Raw genomic sequence first — 24757 nt, 5'->3', positions numbered from 1 at the left:
CATTCCACCCCCCTTAGGAAAATGAGAGTCAGGCATCATACCCTCAGAGCTTCCTGTTGTTGATTACGGGGTGGGCAGACTTCAGTGGGATATGGATAAATACAGTCTACTTGTTATCTGGCCTTTCATTGCTTTTAATTAATATGGTCTTCACTACTAAAACAAACATTTTAGTTGTATCTATAATTTTTTTTCTTTAAACATGTGTATCTAAAGAAAATATGGCAAAACATTAGGATTTATTAGGGTGGCACGATGGGTACCTGAATATTGGTTATTTCAGTCTCATTATTATACTTTGTTGTAGAATGGAAATATTTCATTTGAAAATAAATTTATAAAATAAGAAAGAATAAGAAGCTATGTAGTTGGTGTCAGTGTTTGGGGCACAGGTTCTGGAGTCAGATTGGTTGGGGTCATTTCCTAACTCTTCAGCTACTGGCTGTGTGACTTTGGGCAAGTTGCCAAACCTCTCTCTCCATGCCTTAGTTTCCTAATCTGTGAAATAGTTGTCATAATGGTGTCTACTTCAAAGAGGTACATGAAGAGTAAATGAAAAAAATTCTATATATATGCACAAAAAGCTAGAGAATTTAGAAAATATAGATATGTAAAAAGAATAAAACCATGTCGTTCACATCATATTAATATCTTAGTGGATAAACCTGCATCTCTTTTTCCTTGTGGATGTGCATATAAATATAATCCTAATAAATGTAAGCCCCTCATGCAGTTTTGGGTCCAGCAAGCAAAATTAATATTTAAGAAATCAAATTCTTTATTGCCACTTCTACAAAACCATGAAGGGGTTCAAATACGTTTCCATACTAAGTTTTCACAACTTTCCTCTTCTGTCCCATTTCCTCACACCCTGATGCTGTTCTACATCCCCTGGGAAACTCTTCCTCTTCCCCAGCTCAAGATACCTTTTCTCTATATTAGCACTTTATTATGTAGATTCAGTTGCCTTTTAGATGGAAGTCCTCCTTTTTCTTCTTCTTTAGTTCTGTCTCTCTCTCCATTACCCAGATTACACATCACAAAACTCAAAGAATTTGTCTGAGAAAAACAGAACTCTTTTCTTAAGGTAAGATATCATTGATGGGGATGGTATAGGTAGCCTGGAGGTCATGGAGGCAGCAGTACTGGTAACCTGAGCAGGCAAAGACTGGATTCATTTTGGAGGTAGAGGGAGGAAGAAGGTGAATATTACAATGTTACAATTTTTATTGTATTTCCTATTAACATGAGATCATAGTTTATATTAATTTGAAACCAACTTTTTAATGTACTGTATTACGAATATTTCTCTTTGATATTTTTCTACAACACCATTTTCTTTGCATAGTATCCCATAGTACAGATTAAACATTTCTCTATGGTTGTTTCCAAGTTTTTATTACTATAAACAAAGCTTTGATGAGCCCCCTCATAGCTATATCTATGTTTATATCTAAATTTTTAGAAGAGGCATTATTGGGTTCAAGGATATACCAAATATCTAAGGCTTTTCTTTATAGTAAAAAAAAAATCAGCACCAGTGTTGTGAGTCACAAATGAGTTTTCTTCAAGTATTCATGTTTATACCGAATATCCTTAGGATAGCTACAATCCACAGAAAATCTGGGGGGAGATTTTTGTTATAGGCTATTGTCTTAACCTTTTTGGCAGAGATTTAAACTGAAGAGGCTTTTCAGTGATACAGCAAATCTGTTCATTAAATACTAGGCAGACCCAGGATCAGATTAAATTAATATGAAAGGACCTTTGTAAGAGGATGCCTTTTGAGGGTCCTGTGACAATGGTCAGGAGACCCAGAGAAGGAAAGAGACACTTGTCTGGCAGTCTGAGGCATACTCCCCACTCTCCAATGAAGAAATGAGAGAATCTGGGGCTTCCCTGGTGGTGCAGTGGTTGAGAATCCACCTGCCAATGCAGGGGACACGGGTTCGAGCCCTGGTCTGGGAAGATCCCACATGCCGCGGAGCAACTGGACCCGTGAGCCACAACTACTGAGCCTGCGCGTCTGGAGCCTGTGCCCCGCAACAAGAGAGGCCGCGACAGTGAGAGGCCCGCGCACCGCGATGAAGAGTGGCCCCTGCTTGCCGCAACTAGAGAAAGCCCTCGCACAGAAACGAAGACCCAACACAGCCAAAAATAAATTAATAAATAAATAAATTTTTTAAAAAAAAGAAAAGATGACTACTATCTTAAAAAAAAAAAAAAAGAAAAGAAAAGAAAAAAAAATAAAGAGAGAGAGAATCTGCTCAGCTCCTGGAAACTCTACCTTTTGATTTGTCTTTCTGGGATTTTATCCAGCCTTCCTTGCGCCTGCCTCCTGCCATTGAGTTTCATAATCTCATTCAGTTTGCACTATCAGTAGTAGTTCTGAGTATGAAACAGACAGTGGGGAGAGGGGAAAATGAAGGGTGTGGAGAAAGGAGAAGAAGGAAAGAAGCAAGAAGAGAAAGTGTTTGCCAGTCTAGGCATACTGTCATGGAAGGGAGAAAACTCGAGAAATTCTTTAGGTTGGCCATATTCAAACCCTCTCAACAGGCTCAAAGACGTTTATCTCCACAAATTGTTTCAGATAATTGTGAGAGACAGAAATCTCAACTTCAACTGTATTAATTATTGTGAACTTCCCAAATTCTTGTATAACTTTGAGTACAAATCATACAATTTGGTACTTGCTGGCTTTGTTCTGATTTATTTCTTGAATACAAATCTTGATTCTCTAGTGACATTATAATTTATTGGTAGCCTGGATCGAATCTCCTTTGGCATCTCTCCCCAGCACACTGGGCTCACAGTGAGTATGGGGTTGTATTCAGTATCCCATTTGCTTACATGTGCATTAGGATGAAAATCTCTCATTCTCAAGATTTAAAATTTTTAATTTAACAGAAAGAGAAAAACTAGAATGTCTTCTCTAGAGCTGGAGGTGGAATTGGAATTAAACCTCAAGGCACACTGGAGGTCTGTATGGAAGAAAGACTGACTGACTCTGGGTAGAGGACAGTACAGGGTTTCCAAAGGTTTCTTCACATCCATCCTTCCATCCATCCATCCATCCATCCATCCATCCATTCCCTTAGCAAATATTCATTGAATATACACAATGCTCTGTAATCAAATGCTTTCTCTACTTGAGATGCTGCCTTCCCATTCTCTCGAAAGCTTCTATTTAACATCTCAGCTCAGATATTATCTTTTCAGAAAAGCTTTTTCTGATCCTGTAGACAATTTTAGATGCCTCTTTTCCTATGTACCACTTTGACCTGGACATACCTCACAAAATAAATTATAATACTGTAGTGTAAACACTTGTTTGCAGTGTGACTCTCACGGGCTATCTCTACTACCTCTGGCACCAGTGCAGTATCTGGCACACAGCAGATACTCATAAATATTTGTGGAATAAATGAGTGAATAAATGACTATTAACATTAAATGTCAGAATGAGGCACTGGCACTGGGTGCTCCCAATTTTGAGGCTTCCATTCAGTTGTAGTTTAGGTAGACCTTACATGAATGTCAGAACAGATTTCTCCAGCAGCAGGTGGAAGCAGGGAGTCCTGCACAGAAGGCAGCTGAAATCAATGCTTTCAACACAGATGGGTTCTGAAAAACAAGCCCAACAGGTTTGTGTCAATTAGGGGTAAGTAGTTCTTTTTTAGGAATCTAGAAATGAAGGCCCAGCTAAATAAGCTTCTGACTTCATGGTTCCACCTCTATGCAAATTACTTCTCAGTATCCAAATGATTTGGCAAAAAACTTGAGTCTATATTTTATCATGGCATACCCTTCCAGGAATTTCAATAGTTGGCTATAAATCTCTGTACATGTTAACTGAGGAACTTTTCCTAGGAAAGCTTATTTTAGATTAAGACAATGAGAATCAGAGCAACATTTATACAGCTCTATAGCTGAATAACTTTCTGGATCTGTTGGTTGAGTAAAACAATTCTTCTTTGCAGATACTTAAAAATTATAAACACCTGAGAAACAAGCTTCTGTAGACCAATCTGGGCCTCTAACTCCCATTGCTTATAGTGTGTTAGAAAACAGTCTGTGTTTCAAACAACAAATTTACAAACAGATTTTTGGCACCCAAGATTTGTGTGTATACTTCTCAACAACTTACAATGGCTCTCTATTGCCACTATATGGCTAAACCTTAAACCTGGTGTTCAAAACCTTTGTATCTTTCCGGACTTATGTCCCTTGATTCCTCCAAATAACTTTGTGTTACAGCCAAACTCAACTACATGTGCTTACTAAACCTACAGTGCTTCCAGCTGCTACACATTTGCTCAAGCTGTTCCCCACTTCTGTTTGTTAAAATCCTGTCCTACCTTTGAGAATCAACTGTAACCTTTCCTGATCTCCCTCAATTAAGTATGACCACTTTCTCCTGTAAATACCAAAGATACTTTATTTCTGTATTAAAAACAAAAGATGATGGTGCCATTTATTGAGCAAATCCTACATACTGACCTTTGCACTAAGCACTTTACAAACACTGTTTAATATAATCCTCAGGACAGTTATATGGGGATAGGCATTAATTTTACATGTGCCTCTTCCATAGTGCTCACTCTTTATCTACTGTCTGAATGCAGAGAGGGACAAGGTCCCAGAGCAGGGGTCAACACACTACAGCCCACTGCCTGTTTTTGTAAATAAAGTTTTATTGGAACACAGCCATACTTATCTATTTACATTTTGTTAATATAAATTTATTTATTTATTTATTTTTGGCTGCGTTGGGTCTTCATTGCTGCGCGCGGGCTTTCTCTAGTTGCGGCGAGTGGGGGCTACTCTTCGTTGCAGTGCGTGGGCTTCTCATTGCGGTGGCTTCTCTTGTTGCAGAGCACGGGCTCTAGGCGTGCGGGCTTCAGTAGTTGGGGCACACGGGCTTCAGTAGTTGTGGCTCATGGGCCCTAGAGCACAGGCTCAGTAGTTGTGGCACACAGGCTTAGTTGCCCCGCGGCATGTGGGATCTTCCCGGACCAAGACTAGAACCCATGTCCCTTGCATTGGCAGGCGGATTCCTAACTACTGCGCCACCAGGGAAGTCCTCGATTTACATATTGTCTCTGGCTCCTTTTGTGCTGCAGTGGCAGAGCTGAATAGTTGTGACAGAGACCATATGGCACACAAAGCCTAAAATGTTTTCTATATGGCTCTTTACAGAAAGTTTGCCAACCCCTGGACTGAGAGATGGTGAAAGCACATGATGGAAGGATCCTGAGTCCTTGATTAACCACGTGGAGCAGAACTTTTCATTCCCCTGCCTCGCCAACCCGCATTGAACTGCGATGGAAGTAAGAAACAAATTTTTATTCTGTTAGTATGTTAAAACTTCTGGGTTACTTGATCTAGTAGTTAGCCTAGCCTCACTAAAGTGATGTAAATATGCTATCTCTCCAGGACAGCAATCAAATGATTCCTCTTTCCATGATCCAGGAATATGTGAAGTTTGTGGCTGATTTCTTCTATTGACTTCTGATGCCTTTTAAAAATTACAAATGAATATAAGAAAAATTCTAGGACTTCAAATTAGGATTATGCTTCACGAAATAACTTCCACGAATGCCATGGCAACTGAGTTGCTAGTGATTTAACTAAGTAAATAAACACCATAGGAAGAAAGATCCCAACAATTTCTGAGGCATGTACTTAGCTCGTGTTTGAGTGGGGAAGGTCAAATTGAGAAAATCTGTGAAGCTCTTCTACATGCCGGGTCCCTCCAGAGTTAGAGGAACTGAAACTAAAAAGCAGATATTTATTTGATCATAGCTTCTCTCTTGGAAGAGCAGTTTGTTACATCTTTTTATTCCTTCAATGAAAAATTCTAAGGAAAGGAACCCGGAATGAGATAAAGATGAACTTTCCCATGATCTCTGGCATATTGAAAGTGACTGCAATTCCTACTGGGAATTTGAATTAAGTTAAGGGCCATTATCAGCTTATCTTTGGACTATATTTTTTTTGGAAGGAGAGTAGCCTAGTCAGTAATCTACACATTCTCCAGCAGTGGCCATTTGAGTTCCTTGCCCATTGCCTTCCTTAGGATCATGGGAGGAAGATGTTTATCCTCCTGTGGTTGTTGTTTCTTTGCTTTAACAGAACATAGTGATCTTGGAACAATAAAGCTGGTTATAGATTAACTGATCCTAACTTTTCAGTTTTGCAGAACCATCAAAGTTCAAGTTGGATAACTATTGCTAAGATTATTTATGAGGGCCCTACCCAAATATTTTCCATGCAAGGTACAAGCATAAGTGTGTACTAACAATAGTGCGTCTTTCCTGCTACTCTCCCATGCATCTAGACTGGGGATTGCAAATTGATATCCACAGTCCACATTCCTCCTGCAGACATGCTCTCTTTGGTCTGCATAGTGTTTCAAAATCAGAATGACTGCACACAAAAGTCAAGGTTTGAACCTCTCTTAAAAATTAGGACAGCCTAAAAATACTGGGCCTGCATTCCTGTGTACCAATAATAATTTAGAGCTAGAATTATATACACGTTCCAGCTGGATGTGGTTCCCAACACTCCGTCTTATCTTGGTTCTGACCTGCCTCACCCTTTACATTACCTGCCCAGCTCCTGTGGGCACTGGAGTTCCTGGCTCTCACTGCAGGGTTCCTTGCTGTCTCCTCTGCTTATCTCAATTGTTTTAAATAGAAAGACGGCTGGATTTGGAGTCAGATAACCTTGACAGGCATCTTAGATCTACCATTTTGTGACTCTGGGCAAGTCATTTGATATCTCTAGTCTCCTTGTTTATAAAATGCCCGAAGCAAAAGATGGAATGTTCTTCAGATTAGCCAAGGTAATGCATGAAAAAAATGGCCTTGGTTTCAGTCGCTCACCTTCTCCTACAGGACCATTGCCTCAGTCTCCACCTTGGTAACCCTGCATCCAGTCTCTTCACTCCTCTATTCCATGGTTTTTAATGTTTCATTTACTCAAAAGCATGTTGAGCACCTACTCTGGCACTGGGCTGGGGATTCAATGGTCAGTGAGAACAGACTCAGTCACTATCTTTATGAAACTTACAGCTTTAATGGGGGAGGCAGACATAAATCAAATAATCATACAGATAAATGTAAAATTGTAATTGGGGCAACTCTATGAAGGAGATGAACTTGGCATTAAGAGAACATATGATGGGGCCCTTGATGAGGCCAGGGAAGTCAGACAAGGCTCCCGAGATCTAAAGGATAAGGAGTTGTACAATTGAAGAGGGTTTAGAAGAATATTCTAGGCAGTGGGAACAGCATGTATAAAAGCTCTGTCGGGGAGGAACATGGAAGGGATGAGGCACTAGAAGAGATCCAGTGGGTCAGGTTTAGAGGGAACGAGGAAGAGTGGGAAACAGACAACTTGGGGGAGGTAGGGATCAAATGGCATTGTAGGCCATGCTTAGGCGCTTCATCTTTATCTTAAGAGCAGTAGGAAAGCTGTGGACAGTTTACCTGCAGGGGGCAGGTACAACATGATCAAATTTGCTTTATGAAAAGGTAACTCTTTTTGTAGGGTGGAAATCAGATGGAAGGAATATCAGGCTGAATCATATGAAGTTGCCACATGCAGACTATTTGTCCTATAAGATGGCAATTTCATATGATTCCACCTGATAAAGTGGTTGCAGGGAAAACCAGATAGGAGGCTAGCAAGAGATGATTAGTGGCTTGGACTAGGATGGGGCATTGGAAATGGAGAAAAATGGGCAGATCTGATAGATATTTAGAAGGTAAAAATCAGTGAGCCTTAGTGATGGTTGGTGCAGGGTATCAAGGACAACTCCCAGACTTGTGTGTCTTAATGGGAAGTGGTGCCATTCATGAGTAGGGTGCTTTGGCAGATGACCAGGTTTGGTAAGCAGGGACGATTCCACATTGAGTTCGAAGTGCCTTTGCAACAACCCCAAGGAGATGAACTTTGAAAGTGTCTCTACAGAAATATCTTGCCTTGGCTTTAGCTGGATTCCTGGGGGGATGAATGACCCTAGGCTATGTTAAATCATCAGCTAGAGGTTCCACATTATGAATGTTTTATAAATTAAGGCCCCAAACCTGTGTGATGTGGGCTCAGAGTTTTGATTTTCACAGGTAATTATTTTTACCCCTCTCAAAACCCCAGGCAGATAATGTGTTTATGCAGGGAGTTCAGTTCTATTCTTTCCCTCCTTTGGACCTGAACTCACATTTTTTTTTTTTTTTTTTTCTGTAGGTGTTAGAAGTCTAGTTCCCTTGCCCCAGGGGGTCCATAACTCCACCTAAAACTCCTGTGGCCTCCTCCTGGTATCAGCTCATATTTGTTCCTCTGACTTGATTTCATGCTATTCTTGGCACTTGAAAATTCCTTTTTTTAAAAATCAAACTTGGTTACATGGAAGGTATTTTTTGTCACATTGTATCTAGTATTTCTATGTGGTTATGTGGCAAGGGGCCTATTTGGGTCAGCTCAGTGGGCTGGGTGGTCACAAGTGGTCCAGGTAATTTTCTATACATATTTTTAGAATTATTTTATAATGAAGTGTGACATGCTATTCTGCCATTTGACATAAGTATACATCTCTTGTCACAAGAGAGGAAAATCTTGCAGAGTGGTTGCCATCTGGCATTGGGCTTCAAGCTTATAGAATATGAAAATTTGTATATGACCTGGGTCCTGAGCTTGAATTCCAATGCTAAAGAGCAGCTAGTTTGCAGGAGCCCAAGAAGGACATTTCTGATCCCTTACCACAGTATATGGCACCGAGGAGTTGCTGAAGAGATGTCTGTATAATTGAAAAGGAATTGAAAAAATTTTAATTGGAGAACATGGGAATTCTTGGCATATCCTTCATGGTGTAATAAAAATCCTGGGATTAGGACAGAGAGATGTAATCAGGATGTTTTTTCAAGACCCAGAATGATTTGTAGTCTCAATATAGCATCCATCTTACTGTTCCCTGGCGTCTAATCTATTCATAAAATGTAGATGACAACAGTGCTATCTCTTGTTCTTAGATTACATGTTTATGGATGGTTCATTTAAATTCAAATATCATATACTAGTTATTTGCTCTGTGCAAAGGTTTGTTTGTTTGTTTTTCTTTCTAGGTTCTATGAGGTATAAAGTGATGACTAAGACCCAGGGTCTACCCTCAACTACTTTATAGCCTAATGGTAGGGGGTGGGGACAAAAGCATACAATTAAAATAAAAATAACTAGCCCTTATCAAATGCTTTCAGTGTGCCAGGCACTGCACTAAGAATTTTACATGGATTAGCTCACTTAACACTATGAAGTAGGCTGTTACTGTCTTATTTTGTCAGTGAGGGAACTGAAGCACAGATAGGTTAAGAAATGTATACAAGGTCACATAGCAAGAAAGACACTGAGTCGGGGTTGAAACCCAATCATTCTGATTTCAAATGTCAAGAGTTCAAATATTCTGCTGTATGGCAGCCCAAATAATCCATGTTAGAAGATGTTCATACCTTAACAGATGTTCAAGCTCAGGCTGAGAGCACAAAGGAAGTGTTCGGGAAAAGCTTTATAAAGAAGTTTATTTTTCCATGGTCTTGAAGAATGAGTGGCATTTTGACAGATAGTGATGAACGAAGAGGGTCTAGGGGTAGGAAGTTATTGAGCAAAGGCAGAGGGCACAAGAAGGCACCTTGGCATGTTTGGGAAACAGCAAATAAACAGTCCAACATGGCCAAGTATGGGCTGTTTGTGTGAGATAATGCAGGAAAGGAGAGGTAGATGGGACTTGAATTTCAAATAAAGGACTTCAGAGCAGGAAGTGGGGAGGGGTGTGCAGCATTCTTCTCATTGTTGGTCATAAATAACGTAAAGCCCATGAACAATTGACGCTTCCAGAACTGACTTGGTCTACTTTCATTTGAGAGCAGAAGTGGAGAAAAAAAAAAACTGGATGACTTCAGAGGTTTTAAAATCTGCTCTGAGGTTCAAAGGCATGACATATACACACTACTGTATATAAAATAGATAACTAATAAGGACCTACTGTAGAGCACAGGGAACTCTACTCAGTACTCTGTAATGATATATATGGGAAAAGAATCTTAAAAAGAGCGGATATATGTATAACTGATTCACTTTGCTGTACAGCAGAAACTAATACAACATTGTAAATCAACTATACTCCAATTAAAAAAAAAAAAAAAAGACTTCTTAGCCTGGGGGCTCTGGACTCGTGAATAGGCTTCAGGGGGCCTGGCACCTCAGGAAATTGTGGGCAAAGTTTTGTGTTGCATGAACATATATGCTTTATGTCTAAGGAGGCGGTCCATAAGATGCATCACTTTCTCTAAGCATTCATGGTCAAGTAAATATTGCAAATATTTATCATCCTTAGACCTTATGATGGTCTAAGGAGATAAAGTCAGCAACGATCTCAGTGGGGCCTTCCTCGGAGTCAGGAACTAGAACCAATGTCCTATTGTGTATCCTGAAACTTTGAGATTCTGCAGAAGTCAAAACTGAGAGTTTGAATTCCCCACTGATAAGCAAAACTTTCCACAGAAATATCATCACCATGAATCAGTAGAGGCCTGCCTTGTGTCAGCCTCTGCCTCAGGATTGCAGGTTATCTTGGTTAGCAGTCCTAGCCAGGAAGGTATTAGGTAAAGCAAGCCTCATTGTAAAAGTGTCAGTAGGAACTGGGTCACTTTTGAGCTTCTGCCCCTGGATGTTTACAAGGGTAATAGGAAACTATAATTTCCAGGCAGATGACAGCTGTCTGGAAGGATTTCTACCATTGCACTTTTAACCCAACCCACCAGAGTCACTCAACAGTAAAACAGCCTTGACAATTGGCAACTTGTGGGCCAAGCCTATGAGAAAACCCTTCATTTCCTCCTGTTTGCAAAGCTTGCCCAGCAGGCCCTGCCATCAGTGACACCAGCTGAGGCGACTGAGGGTGGGAAGCCAGAAATGCCAGTGATGAAAACAAGGTTTCCAGGTAAATCCTTTGGTTTGCAGAAATAGCTGTGGTGGAGGCTGCTTTGGTCATTAGTGTTGTGTTTTATATAATGATACTCTTTGATAAAGAGAAACAGAGTCCTGTGTGTATTAGTCATGATTAGGACTGTCTGCAGGTGACAGAAAACTGAAGACAACAGTGGCTTAAACATGATAGATATTGATATCTCTCTCATGTAAACCAAATCTAGAGTTGGGCAGTCTGGGACTGGTTTGGCAACTCCATGATCAGCAGGAAACCAGGCTCCCTCTAGTTTATTCCTTCCTCAAACCTAAGGAGCTACTGGCTCCTCAACATCCAGCCTGGAGGAAGGAGAAAGAGGAGAAGAAAGGAGCCCCCTCTTTTAAGGACACTTCCTCAGAAGTCTCAATTCCATATACATCCCATTGTCCAGAACACAATGGCTGAAACTAGTGGTGAAGATGGTTGGAATGTAGTCTTCAATATGGGCATCCAAGTGTCCAGTGAAATATTGGGGGGCCTATTCCATACATACATATATGGACAATTAGATGTCTCTTACAGTGTCCTCAGAAAAGATGGAATGTTTTGATGCTGTTTTGATAACTCTAGAGACCTTAGCAAGCCTGGATACTCCTCTATTTATTTAGGTTATTTAGTTAGTTCTCCTCCTGCCATGAAAGGCACCTTTAAATAGATAGCATCCTTTATTTTTGTTAGCAGGAGTGTGAGAAGCAAGATTTCTCCATTCACTCACTCATTCATTCACTCACTCATTCATTCAGGTATCAGTACTGTCATGGCAGAGATGATCAGCTATTCACCACATTTATGCCTCCTATTCGAAGCATAAAGTTGCTCCTGGGAAGTGGTTGTCCAGCCAGGGGCTAGACTTAGCCTGTACCATAGAGGTGGGCCCATATGACCAGCTTTGCCAATGGAATGTGAGCAGAGGAGATGCATCCCTTCTGGGAGGAGGTGGTAAAAAAACAAGCATGCTTTCTTCATCACCTATTTTCCTACCTGCCTCTGGAAGCAAGGGATCCTGAGGCCTATCAGATGGCAGAGCCACAGGTGGAAGGAGCCTGGGCTCCAGAATCACCCCAGGAAAGCTGCCCACCAAATATGCACAATGGACCGTTACATGAACAAGAAATAAACTTCTATCATCTTAAGCTTCTAGTACGAGGGTGTTCAGTAAGTAGCCTGCTCTGATACAACACTAGGTTGAGGGGTCAGCTCTCACATGAGATAGAACTAGATTCCAATGCCACGTGCAGTACTTACTCGCTGTGAGATTTCAGGTAATTTTTACTAATCTCTCTGACATTTATAAAATGTGGCTTAGTAATAGTACATACCACATACAATTTTTTGGTGAGAGGCTAGCACCTATTAAATGCATCATACATGGTGGTTTTTATTCTTATAATCACATCTTGTTGAGTTCCTCCTTTTCTATTCTATTAGGGTAGCTTTTGCTAATTTAGGGAGCAATCAAAAAGTTTGGGCTCTCTCACTTAGTTCTCCTCTTGTGCCCTGCAGGTTGTAGGTCTCTCTGCTGATGGTCATCAGTGATTCTGCACAGCAGATGTCTCATTCCCCAGCTGCTCTGTAGTAGGCAGAATAATGGCCCAAAGATGTCCATGTCCTAATCCCCAGAACCTGTGAATGTGTTGCTTTATGTGGCAAAAGGAATTTTGCTGATGTGATTAAGTTAAGGACTGATAGATGGGGAGATATCATGGATTACCAAAGTGGGCCCAATGTAATCACAAGGGTCCTTAAAATATGGGAGAGGGAGACAGAGAGTCAGAGAAGGAGATATGATGATGGAACAGATGTTGGAGTGATGAGGTTGCTAGCTTGGAAGATGGAAGAAGACCATGAGCCAAGGAATGCAGGCAGCCTCTAGAAGCTGGAAAAGGCAGGGAATGGACTCTCCCCTAGAGCCTTAGAAGGAACACAGCCCTGCCAAACCCTTCATTTTAGCCCAGCAAGACCCACATCAGACCTCTATCCTACAGAACTGTAAATAATAAACATATATTGTTTGTCCTTAAGTTTGCAGTAATTTGTTACAGCAGCAATAGGAAGCTAACGCATACCCTACCCCTAACATGCTTTGTTGCAACATTCATGTGAATTTCTTTTTTTTTTTTTCATCTTGGAATATAATTGCTTTACAATGTTGTGTTAGTTTCTGCTGTACAACAAAGTGAATCAGCTACATGTATACATATATCCCCACATCCCCTCCCTCTTGAGCCTCCCTCCCACCCTCCCTATCCCACCCCTCTAGGTCATCACAAAGCACCAAGCTGATCTCCCTGTGCTATGCAGCTGCTTCCCACTAGCCATGCATTTTACATTTGGTAGTGTATATATGTCAGTGCTACTCTCTCACTTCATCCCAGCTTCCCCTTCCTCCGCTGTGTCCTCAAGTCCGTTCTCTACATCTGCATCTTTATTCCTGCCCTGCCACTAGGTTCCTCAGTACCATTTTTTTATATTCCATATATGTGCATTAGCATACGGTATTTTTTTTTCTCTTTCTGACTTACTTCACTCTGTATGACAGACTCTAGGTCCATCCACCTCATTACAAATAACTCAATTTCGTTCCTTTTTATGCTTTATTGAAGCAGGAGGGAAAATCTCAGAAAGGAGTCACAGTGCAAGAAGGACAAAGGCCAGGGTGGGGTGGCTAACATGAACTTTCCTTTGTATCATACAAGGAAAGGTACTTCAAGACTTGGGCTTTCCCAAGGGGGCTGTCCCCAACCCTCCAAGGATGCTCCTCAATTTCTGGCGAGGCTCTCCATCTTTGTTTTGTGTCATGGCACCCCTGCCCCAGCCCTCCCACTGCAAGCTGTGGGCCTGCTAAATCCCATACTAAGTGCCCTTTAAGTAAGAACATGTCTCCTAGTTTCCTATTGGCAGGGCTCTGGCTTTGAACTTGAGCAATAGTGGATCCCATACTTGTAGTGAGAGCTTTGGGATGTTTCTGCCCCTCCCACCCCTAGACCAGGGAGCAACATAAAAGGGACACACTGACTCCATGTGTGTGTGTGTGTGTGTGTGTGTGCGCGTGTGTGTGTGTGTGTTGAAATTCACATAAGCCATTTTAAATTGTACAATTTAATGGCATTTAGTACATTCATAATGTTGTGCAACCATCACCTCTATCCAGTTCCAAAACATTTTCTTCACCCCAATTAAGTAGTTCCGATTAAGTAGTCACTCCCCAAGTGCCCCTTCTTCCCAGGCCCTGGCAGCCACCATCTGCTTTATGTCTCTATGGATTTATTTTGGAAATTTCAAATAAATTGAATAAAACAATAATACAATATATGGCCTTTTGTGTTTGGCTTTTTCCACTTAGCTTAATGTTTTTGAGGTTCATCCACATTGTAGAATGTATCAGTACTTCAATTTCTTTTCATGACCAAATAATATTCCATTGTGTGGCTATACCACTTTTTGTTTATCCATTCATCCATTGATGGATACTTGGGTTGTTTCCCCCCTTTGGCTGTTGTGAATAATGCTGCTATGAGAATCTGTGTATGAGTTTTTCTTTGAATACCTCTTTTCAATCCTGCATGGACCTGTGTTTTCATATCTCTTGGGTATATTCGAAGGAATGGAATTACTGAGTCACCCTGGCCTTAGACACCTGCTTATTTTGTTGTCAAAGATAAATGTCTCCAGCACCACTAAGTTACTTATTTTCAGGATCTTCTCTAGGTGGAAAGTGTGTACGGGGGCAGAGGGGGATGCTAATTTCTCTACCACATTGCTATTATCAGGCATGTTATCCCATGCATCTTTGTAGCCAAAGTGCTACCATGTGCTAAATTAATGGTGACCTGGAAGTGAGGGCTATAGGCTGCATCAGAACCCAAGACACCTTCCGTCACACTCTGACACATTAAGCGGGTTACTTATACATTCACTGTCTAACTCCTTTACTGACTATATGAGTTCCACAAGGGCAGGGATTTGGTATGTTTTGTTCATTTCTGTATCCCGAGTGCCTATGACAGTGCCTGGAACAATGAACACATGAACATTTGGGAGGTCTGGCCAGCAATGTTCTCTGATTCAATGTCCTGTCTCTCCTTGAGGTCCCAATCCTAGTAGCTGGGTCTGATACCCAGATGGAGGGTAAAACTCATATCCCGGAGCTCTTTAAATGGCACCTTTGTGTCCATTTTTCCTTTCAAGACTCAAAAATACCCTGGAGGTGTACAGAGTAGGTATTATTTCGTCACTTTGAAGATGAAGAAAATGATGATCAAAGGCATTAATTTGTGTCAAATAACTCAACTAGTGGGTGGTGTCAAAGGAAGGTAAGGGTGGTGTAGTAGTTTCCTAGGACTGCGGTAACAAATTACCACAAACTGGGTGAGTTGAAACAACAGAAATTTATTCTCTAACCATCCTGGAGGCCAGAATTCTGAAATTAAGCTGTCAGCAGGACCATGCCCACTCTCAAGACTCTAGAGGAGGACCTTGCTTCCAGCTTCTGGTGGCTCCAGGCTTCCTTGGCTATGGCAGCCCAGCTCCAGTCTCTGCCTCTGTCTTCACATGGCCTTCTCCCCTGTGTCTCTGTGTGTCCTTTCTGTCTCTTATAAGGACATTCATCGTTGGCTTTAGGGCTCACACTAAGCCAGGATGATTAATCTCAGGATCCTAAACTTAATTCACCTTCAAAAGCCCTTATTCCAAAGAAGGTCACATTTTGAGGTTCAGGTAGACACATCCTTTGGAGGCCACCACTGAACTCACTGCAGGTGGGTATCCCAATGAGAATGTCTCCTGATTGAGCTCTTTCTCAGTGGGAGCCTGATCTGCACTCCAGCCTTCCCAAACTGTGTCCATGTAACACTGGTTCCTCGAGACAGTAGGTGTTGTGAAAAAGAGGGCTGCAGGCAAATGAGTTTGGGAAACTCTGAGTTAAAGCTAGGCAGGAATTTTTACTGCAGGATTTCTCAGACTCTTTAATGTGCTAGTATTCACTGTAAATCTTCACGAGAGGAAAACATATGGAGCACTCCTCAAATTCCTTTGATCTGGAAATCCTTTGAAAGAAGTGTAATGGAGAACAATGGAACTCTCAGAGGGTGAGGCTGCCTGGAATACACGTGGGAAGCGATGCTCCTCTCTTTCTCTTTCTTTTCTCTTGGGGGGACTCCATTCCTAGGAGAGGTCCCGTCAGAAATGGTATAAATCACCCCAGAGAGGCTAAAGTCAAGTGGCATGGAAACGATCAAAAATATAATGCCAGATGTATTCTTTCAGTCAGTAAATGTCTAATTAAAAAAAAGAAAAATCCGGGCTTCCCTGGTGGCGCAGTGGTTAAGAATCCGCCTGCCAATGCAGGGGACACGGGTTCGAGCCCTGGTCTGGGAAGATCCCACATGCCGCGGAGCAACTAAGCCCGTGCGCCACAACTACTGAGCCTGCGCTCTAGAGCCCGCGAGCCACAACTACTGAGCCAGTGTGCCACAACTACTGAAGCCCGCGCGCCTAGAGCCTGTGCTCCACAGCAAGAGAAGCCACCGCAATGAGAAGCCTGCGCCCCACAACAAAGAGTAGCCCCCACTCACTGCAAGTAGAGAAAGCCCACGTGCAGCAGCGAAGACCCAATGCAACCAAAAATTAAATAAATGAATAAATAAATAAATTTAAAAAAAAAAAAGAAAAATCCACCAGCTGCCTAAAAATCCCATATGATTGTCATAGTGATCATGCATCCCTTAGTGGACCATATTGGAAGTTTGAAGATATTTGCTAGGATTATGTTCCTGTGAGGAATCTATTGCCTAGTGCCACATGTGCCTATTCTAATTAGAAAGGCAGAGTTTTAGAGCTGCAAGAGGTCTTAGAAATAATCTCTTCTAACCCAGTAATTTTACACATTAGGAAACAGAGGCCCAGAGAGACAAAACAGTACAGAGTAGAACCTGCTCAAGTTCACCCAGAGAACCAGGTACAGAGCTACTTCTGGAACTTACGTCAACTGATTTCAAGTCCAAAGCTCTTTCTGCTACCCCGGGCTTCTTTTAAAATATTGCTGTAGAAGGAAAAAATTTTACACTGATGTTTCACTGGAAATTTAAGGATTTGGGGATATTCTTATAACTGAACTTTCTGCCAAAAGTCCTTTTACCTCAACTCTTGATTTGAGGAAATACTTCTAACATTTATTGTCTTTATTCAAGATGCAATTTATTTTTTCTTTAAGTATGCATGATTTTGCAGTGGGTTAGGTCTGTTGTCTGACCACAGACTTAAGTGGAGATATAGACTGTATAGGAAAGAGATTAGCAACACTTTATGAGATGTCAAACCTTCACTGATTTTCTTGTGACATTTTAAGTATGTGTGTGGGGGACGCTATGAAAAAGAATAAAGCAACTGAAGGTTTAGAAGTATCTGGAAAGGTAGTCTGATAGGAGCAGTTGGTCCACTTTTCAATAAAAATGGTTCCGTGTGCCCTTTATGGCATTTGTGCAGTAATTTAGCCCACATTTATTATAGGGCATAGGGCTGAATGTTCAATGACCTTGTGATATCCCCTGAAATTATTGGTTTTTTAAAAATAAATCCTTTATATGAGCTTGTTTCATAGCCACTGGGTAGGATTTTTGTAGATTTTAATAAGCTATAAGTGATGTCGTAGAGGCTGCTCACAGACAGGAGCTTTGATGTCGTTTTTTCATAAGGAAAGAGTGATTCTCCTAAAGGTCAACACAATAGGGGCAAACGAGTAGCTTTCCCTGGATCCAGCTGGGAAAAGATGTGAAGATGTTTGGCATAGAACTCTTGTGCCCACCGGCAGGCCTTGAGGTGAAAGTGAGATGCATTTTAGAGGCAAATAGTTGCCGTTCCCCAATCCCTATAACAGAGAGGTTATTTCACTGCTGCAGGCCTCTCAAAATCAGGGGTGTGGGCTCCATGATATCAGGTGAAACATAGTTGTGGATCCTCTCCAGGAATGATGTGGGACCTCTGCTAATAGCAACTTTTTGTCTGAAAGGCAGACTTATGAATTGGTCTAGGAAGGCTCAGCGTTGTTCAGAGGCAAAAAGGTGCCGCCCCCTGCCTTCGGTACTCCACATGTGGAGAATCTGGACATGGCATATATGAGGGCCCTCGATATACATCCCCACTGCTGTTTCTGACCACTTGTGTCCATCTCATATCCTTGGCCACCCCAAATTTCCTCTTCTGATTCCTGTAATTTGTTTCTTTCTCCAAAAAGCAGGGCATGGCAGGGAAACAATTACTACTAACTCAAGGGAACTGAGAGTTTACTTGTTTCTGTCTCAGGTCCTTTGTCCTATCTGTCAGTAAAATTCCTCCCCCAGATATCCTCCTCCAGATCTCAGCATGACTTGCGTCTTCCGAGAGAGCTTCCCTGTCCCCTCAGATGTCCCATAGCACCTCTTGGAATTTGCTCTTTATCTCATTACCCTGGTTCATTTTCTTCAGGGCTCTGCTTTCTAACAGAAATCATCTCGGTTATGTATTTCCTTATGTGTGGTTCGCTCTGACTTCTTTCACTAGACTGGCAGGCACAGATGCTGTATCCCCAGGGCCCACACAGGGCCTGGCACAGGAGAGATGGAAGCAGAATCTAGGTGGGTCCCACTAGACTAGAAACTGGGGGGTTGGGGGGCATGTCTGCTACTATAAGGCATCTCTCACACCTAGACTTTTTAAAAGAGCTCTTAGCACTGTTTTCAATTATATATTGGTGTGATTATTTCTGTAAGGCCTATCTCTCTTACTAGGGCAAGGATTCATAACCATTTTGTGCCAAGATACATTTTGGTATCTGGTGAAGCTTATGGACCCCTTCTCAGAATACTGTTTTAAAATGCATAAAGTAAATATATAGGATTATAAAGGAAACCAAATATTGAAGTTAAATCATCAAAATATTAAAATATAAATTTGCAATATAGTTACATGTGCTTCTTCATTAAGTGACACATTAAATAACAAAACCGACCATAATTTTTTTTTAAATTTATTCATTTATTTTTGGCTGTGTTGGGTCTTCGTCTCTGTGCGAGGGTTTTCTCCAGTTGCGGCGCGCGGGGGCCACTCTTCATCGCGGTGCGCGGGCCTCTCACTGTCGCGGCGTCTCCTGTTGCGGAGCACAGGCTTCAGACGCGCAGGCTCAGTAGTTGTGGCTCACCGGCTTAGTTGCTCCGCGGCATGTGGGATCTTCCCAGACCAGGGCTCGAACCCGTGTCCCCTGCATTGGCAGGCAGATTCTTAACCCACTGCGCCACCAGGGAAGCCCAAAACCGACCATAATTTTTAAGTGGTGATGAGCATAATCAATTTTTTGAGATGTCTGCAAAAACTGTAGTGTGAGATAAAAAGTCTGTGATTTCTACTGGTGACAAAAGCATAGGTACTTTTAATACTGCTGTGTTTTGTTGCCTACGTGCATGATTAAATCAAATGCTAAATTTCAGTTAGAGATTAGTGAAAATAAAGATGTAATTCTTCCCATTCAAGCTCACTGATTCCCTGAAGTCTTTCCACAGATTTGGGGGGTAGGCGTGGGTGGGGAAGGGTCCATGGAGCCCAAGTTAAGAATTTCTGCACTAAAAAATATCAGTTAAGTTTGTTTCGCCATTTTAACCCTAGTCCCTAAGGCACAGTAGTAGGTACTCCTTACATATTTGTGGAAGGAAAGAAAGTAGGAGAAAAGGAAAGAAGGAGGGAAGGGCATTCTTCTGTGCGTCTGACACTTTTTGGTGCTTGCTTGCTGAATTAATGAATGAATGGATCCTGCAGGCAAGGCACTACCCTTAATAAGCTGGTCCTTAATAAATGAGAGTACCCCTTTCCCCACCTGTTCCAAATAACAATTGCATTTTGGGTAAGGTCCTTTGTATACTACTGAAACCCACTGAGTGCCTCACCCATAGCTGACACAAAATACATACTTGAATGATAAAATGCCTCTTTGTGTGAGATAACCCCTACACTGTGAATTATCAGGTATGATGCATCAGTGCTTTGAGACTTCTATCAGACCAATCAGCTTTCCCTTTGGGCTGCCTTGGGCTCCATTTCCTGTCAGCAAGTTCAGAGCTTCTGAGGCCATGGCCCTTTTATCATGACAGCACCCGTGAGTTGACACTAGCCACCACCACCAGCCCCCCACCCTTGGTGAGTCATCTTGGAGGGACCTTTTCCTGCTTCATGAGAAGAGAAGGCCCATGGGGACAGCAGGCTCACTAGGAATCTGGCTCTATCATCTGACAGAGATCACTTCAGGCTCTCATGAGTATCAGCTGGAAAGATCAGCGCTGTGGATTACTGCTCTCACTGACGGGACTTAATGAAAACTCAGGGCTAGTGGAGATGAAATCTAATTCTTTATTCAATGCTTCAAAAACAAATCCTAATATATCAGCATCACAGATGCCAACATGCATCTCTTGGTAGCAGACACTTTTTGAAAAGTTTGGAATGCTTTCTAAGACAGTTAAGGACAAATGAATATTTATGAAAGTGCTACAAAAATGAAGGGTCTATTTCTTTTTTTTTTAACATCTTTATTGGAGTATAATTGCTTTACAATGGTGTGTTAGTTTCTGCTTTATAACAAAGTGCATCAGCTATACATATACATATATCCCCATATCTCCTCCCTCTTACATCTCCCTCCCACCCTCCCTATCCCACCCCTCTAGGTGGTCACAAAGCACCGAGCTGATCTCCCTGTGCTATGTGGCTGCTTCCCACTAGCTATCTGTTTTACATTTGGTAGTGTATATATGTCCATGCCACGTGAAGGGTTTATTTCTTAATAGGGGAAAGATAAACAGCTTGGGAAATAAACAGCAATAAAAGTGGCTATAAAAACTAGACCTGCTAACACATATATATGGAATCTAAGGAAAAAAAAAAAATGTCATGAAGAACCTAGTGGCAAGACGGGAATAAAGACACAAACCTACTAGAGAATGGACTTGAGGATATGGGGAGGGGGAGGGGTAAGATGTGACAGGGTGAGAGAGTGGCATGGACATATATACACTACCAAATGTAAAATAGATAGCTAGTGGGAAGCAGCCACATAGCACAGGGAGAGCAGCTCGGTGCTTTGTGACCACCTAGAGGGGTGGGATAGGGAGGGTGGGAGGGAGGGAGATGCAAGAGGGAAGAGATATGGGAACATATGTATATGTATAACTGATTCACTTTGTTATAAAGCAGAAACTAACACACCATTGTAAAGCAATTATACTCCAATAAAGATGTTTAAAAAAACAAAAACAAAAAACTAGACCTTATGCATGGACCTGCTTTATTGTAACTGCACAGTGGAATCTTTCTATGTTATCACACAGATCAAATAGTAAATGTGCTCCGTGTTCCCTCACCCATCCTACCCTCAAATCGATTGACTTGCTCAACATAATACTAGGCAGTGACTAACTATAACTTCCTTGAATCACAAAGCCCTATGAGGGACTTCCCTGGTGGTCCAGTGGTAAAGAATCTGCCTTCCAATGCAGGGGATGCAGGTTCGATCCCTGGTCGGGCAACTAAGCCCACATGCCACAACTACTGAGCTCGCGCGCCTCAACTAGACCCTGCGTGCTGCAAAACTACAGAGCCCCCGTGCTCTGGAGCCCACGCATCACAACTAGAGAGAGAAAACCTGCATGCCACAGCTAGAGGGAAGCCCACATGCCACAATGAAAGATCCCGCGTATCGCAACTAAGACCCGATGCGGCCAAAAAAAGAAAAAAAAAGATAAATAAAAAACCCCAACACCCTACGAGTAATGGTTTGGGGCTAGAGATGCTTGTCCAGCTATATAATCATCAAATTATCTTTCCTCTCTTTAAGTTTGTGGGGTATGTGCTTTCTCAGATAACATGGTCAAGATAATGGAATATGGATTAAGCAATGGAAGAAAGTGAACTTCTTGAACTCCATAAAATTCCTGGTCTATCTGCAAATGTGGCAGTGGACTTGTGGATTCATGATTCCCAAACTGCTTCTTCCTCTCCATGTGGGGTCAGTGGTCTCCTGTTTGATGATTCCTCAAATCTGTGGTTTTCCATCCTGGAAAAACCACTGCCCATTAGAATCACCTGGGAGTGATTTTTCAAAATAACCACACGTGCCTGGGCCCTACTCCAGGCATTTTAAAAGCTCCCCGGGTGACTGCACTGAGCAGCCAGGGTTCAGAACCACTGCTCTAAAATCTCCACCAACTACTCTTGATGACTTCTGTTCAGATCCCTGTACATGGCCCTCAGCCCACTCTCCTGATTGAAAGAGATTAGCAGCTGTTCAAACCAGATGAGCATCAAAATAGAGTCCTTTTCTCTGATGTAATCAGGAAAATTGAACTTTTGGGAGAGAAAGTGACAAAAAGACTCCCATATTTGAGGTCAGAAAGCAATACTCCTGGACTTCATCAATTGGGTCTCCATCTCCCTTTCTAGCTTTGTCTTGAGTTGACTGTGCACCATACTCTACCTTTCATTCCACCACACAGGGCGGCAACTTGTTCCCTGAAGAAGTCTGGAATGTTTCCACCTCTTGCCATGGCTCATACTTCTCCTCCTACATACAATACAATGCCTTCCTCCTCATCTCCACCATTTGAAATCCTACTGATCCTTAAATATCCAAATACTACCCATGAAGGCCATTCTCTCTTCAAGGCCTGAATCAGCATCTTTTGCCAATATGTTTTTATAATACCATTTTGTATTTGTATTTTAGCCTTTGCAAAATTCTTATATAGTCCTTTCCAATAATTAGTTCAGAAAGTTTTACTAGAGCAAATCCTATAACATCCTCTTTTTAATCTTCTCATTTGGGCAGCATTGTGATTTGTGTAAGGTTATAGTCTACATGTTTGTCTCTCCCACGTGAGTACAGTGACCTCAATAGTTAAAGCTAAGTTTCTTTCCTACAATAAACATTTGTGGAACTTAAAAAACTGCTTCAGTATTCTCTAGCATAGTTTAAGGTTCAGGGTGGCTTATTCAAAGGACATCTGGCTATACCCAGTCCATTTGTTCAGGATGGCTCATGAGTGACTGTTAAGTCTTGGTAAGAAGACTAAGACGTCCACCCAGTGGTTCTCAGCCAGGTGGTCCAATCCTAAGAGGGCTTTGGATATATGAGGCTTTCATAAAGCCTGGAGGTGTTATAGGCATTTAGTGGGCATGAGCCAAGAATGCCAAATGCTTTGCAATGTGTAGAAAAGCTTGTACAAAATGAGTTGTTCCATTAAAAATACCAATGGTTTCCCAAACCTACACCCATCCTAGTAGATTCTAACCAATCCACATTATAAAATACTTAAAAAACAGAAACAAAACCCAACGTGGTTTGGAGAAATGAAAGAGGCTCATAAAACTCACTCTGAAATCACATGAAAAGTGTCCTGGGCATATTATCAGACAGGCAAAGAAAACTTGATGATATCTGGTTGGTGAAACAGGAATTCTCACATTCTGTAGGTGAGAGTGTAACATGATGTAACCTTTCTGAGGACAATACTTATCAATATTTAAAACACACATTCCTTTAGATCTAGCAATTTCACTGCTAGGAATTTATCCTGTAGATATATAAAGGCTAAAAGGTGCATGAACAGGGATGTTCATTACAACGCTGGTTGCCATCACAAAAAAGTGAGAACAATCTATATGTCCATCAATAGGAGGATGGTTAAATAAGCATTGGCACATCCATATGATGGTATGTGAGCATATGGAATGAGTGCCAAGTTTAGAAAAAAGTGAAGCCAAGGGATGCATGATATGATCTCTATTTTTCTTCAGAGTATATACATGTACTTACATACATATATACACACACAGAATATATATATATTCTTTACATGGCTCTGATATAAACAAATTTTGTTACCATGGCTGAGTTAAATAACACCAGTCCCACAACAACATGATTTCAGTTTTAGTTACCAAGGTATATTAACTGTGAGTCATTGGATAAAGTACAAACTTTGTTGCTACCTCTTCAATCCACAAATCACTACATAAATAATAAATGCACACCATGATCTGTGACTACTCACTAAGACTTCCTTCAATGTCTGTTGGCAATAAGTCACTGAACATTTGTTATCAGTTCACAAACAGACAGCAAAACAAGTAGTTGTTTGTCCCTTTGTCTCCCAGTAATAAACCCACGTGACATTTTAGAAAACTGAGGTGCAGCAAAGAATAGTGATAACACTAGAAGGTAAATTTTGAATTGCACGAAATGGAGGTGTAGAAGAAATAGATGACCGCGGAAACATTGACGCTGCTGCCACTTGAGAGACTCAAGATACGCATCAGGAGAAACTCAGTGAAGACCCACTTACCAGGAGCAATTAAAACTGTTGTGAGAAAAGAGATGAAGGTGCCTCAGAGGAAGTGACACCAGCAAAAAATTTCACATGAAAGGAACTCTTGGAATTATTTCCTGACATTGAAAGCATAAAGGATAAAATGTTGGAAATTGATCCAGATTCAAAAAGGAGTATGACAATTCGCCAAGGCATAGAAAAGACACTCTCTCCATATCATCAAGTTATATGACAAAAAGAAGGCAAGGATTCCTGCTAAATTTTTTACAAAGAAATACGGCACTCTAATTCTCAGTGTTTCTAATGTTTCTAAATAAATAGTAGCTTTACTATTTTTTTCCTCTACATTTGTAACCAACAGTAAGAGAGTTTTAATGTTTTGATGAAAAAT

General features: G+C 41.4%; 1 long non-coding RNA gene across 2 annotated transcripts in view; it reads left to right on the top strand.

The window, feature by feature from the left end:
* LOC309665001 overlaps nt 1-24757 on the top strand; it is a 132223-nt gene that overhangs the window by 40722 nt on the left and 66744 nt on the right. For both annotated transcript variants that reach the window (XR_014266141.1, XR_014266142.1), the window contains exon 2: nt 5200-5330. This is a non-coding gene — a long non-coding RNA (uncharacterized lncRNA). The remainder of the gene's footprint in view (nt 1-5199; nt 5331-24757) is intronic.

The sequence above is a fragment of the Balaenoptera physalus genome, assembly GCF_965194825.1.
Source record: "Balaenoptera physalus genome assembly, chromosome: 7".
In the NCBI taxonomy this organism is placed as follows: Eukaryota; Metazoa; Chordata; class Mammalia; order Artiodactyla; family Balaenopteridae; genus Balaenoptera; species Balaenoptera physalus.
This window is presented reverse-complemented; position numbering and strand designations above follow the sequence as displayed.